Source organism: Sciurus vulgaris (assembly GCF_902686455.1).
Source record: "Sciurus vulgaris genome assembly, chromosome: 2".
Lineage (NCBI taxonomy): Eukaryota > Metazoa > Chordata > Mammalia > Rodentia > Sciuridae > Sciurus > Sciurus vulgaris.
The window spans coordinates 82,226,309-82,228,703 of record NC_136462.1 but is presented as its reverse complement, the minus strand read 5'-3'; the positions used below and the strand labels follow the sequence as shown (position 1 = coordinate 82,228,703).

General features: G+C 39.2%; 1 pseudogene across 1 annotated transcript; it reads left to right on the top strand.

Moving 5' to 3' along the window:
• The first annotated feature begins 916 nt into the window (after positions 1-916).
• Positions 917-1,791, top strand: LOC306653415 (olfactory receptor 4K15-like; annotated as a pseudogene). Its single transcript has one exon. The product of its transcript is annotated as an olfactory receptor 4K15-like (transcript).
• The last annotated feature ends 604 nt before the right edge of the window (positions 1,792-2,395 follow it).

The window sequence follows — 2,395 nt, the reverse complement described above, 5'->3', positions numbered from 1 at the left end:
ATAGCTGTGTACTTCACTTCTGAAGGGTAAAGTTTTTGACCTGCATTTCTTTCTTTTTTTCACACTTCACTTCAAATGTCTCCAGTTTATTTTATGTCAAGTATGCCTTCAAAAGCTCTTTAAAAAGACTGTGGAAATAATTGCATTAAAAATCTATTGAAACTTCATTCTAAGAGTTAGAAAACTATTACAAATTAATTTTCATGCATATGGAAAACATGAGCAAAATATAAATTTGGATCTAGGATACTTTGTAATCATACATCAGAATGACCTGTAGGAATGCATTGAGTAAGAAATACAACTTACTTCTCATTTCCTCAGACTCTAACATGTAGATATCACCCCCCTCAAGGATGTGCACCACCCCACTTCCTTTGATGTGTAAAATGGAGTGAGGTTTCCAATGAGGCACATTGCAGCATTATTATTTCTTTGAGTCTTCAAAAACTTCTTTCATTTGCTCAGCAAATAAATTCTTGGAGTATAAGAAGATCAAGAGAGCAATAATAAATGAGTAGCTTCACTGTCTCACCAAACTCCCAAGATTTCTTCTGCTCTTCCCTTCCTCCCTTATCACAAATACCTGATTGAGTCTAGCCTCTAATTATCAGTCAAAATGTAGCCATTTCCTTCCACCTCCTTTCTCTTTCTTCCACCAAAAGGGCTGTTGTAATGTTTGACCTACCTTTCTATATTTCCGTAGCCCACTGCTTAGCCACAAGTCTGTGCACACATCTAAATTCAAGAAATATTTATTCTAAGCCTCAAGTTAGTACTATGCTAAGATTTCCACTTTGTGCATGAGATGTAGTTACCTGAGCACTGCAAGCTGAACATTAAGTCTTTGTTTCTGTTCTACAAGTGTTTAGTGCATCTCTTTCTCTTTGGATCCCATTAGAACAGAAAATGCTAAATGGAAGAAGCAAACCAGTCTGTGGTGCATGAGTTCATTTTTCAGGGACTTTGTAACTCAAAGGAGCTGCAGATCTTCCTCTTCCTGTCATTCTCCATACTCTACCTGATGACCATGGTGGGCAACCTCTTTGTCATGCTATTAATCATCACTGACCCCCATCTCCATTCCCCCATGTACTTCCTGTTGGCTAATCTCTCCTTTGTTGACTTCTGCCTTTCCTCAGTCACCACCCCTAAACTGACCACAGACCTCCTAAAGGACAAGAAGACCATTTCCTTTGGGGGTTGCATGAGCCAGATCCTCTGTGTGCATTTCTTTGCAGGGAATGAGATGGTGCTTCTTGTGACAATGGCCTATGACCGTTATGTGGCCATCTGCAAACCACTCCATTATTCCAGCATCATGGACAGACAAAAGTGCATCTGGCTAGTTCTGATATCATGGATCATTGGCTTCGTGCATGCCATGAGTCAACTGTTTATGATTTTGGAGCTGCCCTTCTGTGGTCCCAGAGTAGTGGACAGCTTTTTCTGTGATATTCCTTTAGTGCTTAAATTAGCCTGCATGGACACTAATACTTTGGGAATGCTGATAAATGCAGACAGTGGTATTTTGGCAACAACTTGCTTCATTGTTTTGCTGATCTCCTATACCTATATCCTAGTAACTGTGCGCCTTCGCTCTAAAGGGGGTACCTCAAAGGCGCTCTCTACCTGTACTTCCCACATCACAGTGGTGGTGTTGTTCTTTGGACCCTGCATCTTCATCTATCTGTGGCCAGTCAGCATCACGTGGGTGGACAAGTTTCTAGCTGTGTTTTACACAGTAATCACTCCTCTCCTGAATCCAGCCATTTACACACTGAGAAATAACCATATTAAGAAAGCTGTAAAGAAACTGGTGAATCAGCATGTGAAATCCATGGAATAATAGGTCTCATGTAATCAAAAAATCCACTGTGTGCAGCCTGATTTGTCTACATTTTGGTCTGTAAATTAAATTGTACTGTATATATGTCTCATTGTTATTTTTGAGCTTTGAGTGCTCAGAGACATATGGTTAGTGGTTTTTCCATTAAGAAAATATGTTTAAAATCCAATACTTATATTCTGACTACTTGGAGGGAATAATAACTCCATATCAATATCCCTTCTTTAATTTGGGCCTGGTGGCACACACCTGTAACCCCAGCGGCTTGGGAGGCTGAGGCAGAAGGATTGGTAGTTCAAAGCCAATCTCAGCAATGGCAAGACACTAGCAACTAAGTGAGATCCTGTCTCTAAATAAAATACAAAATAGGGCTGGGGATGTGGCTTGGTGGTTAGATGACTTTGAGTTCAATCCCTAGTATCCCCCAAAAAATTCCTTTGTATAAGTTCAAAGATTATTAAAATGATAGCTATAAAAATTCCAGCTATTTATTAAATACTATCTATGTTCTCAACAGAGAATATATTTGATATAGATTATATAGTA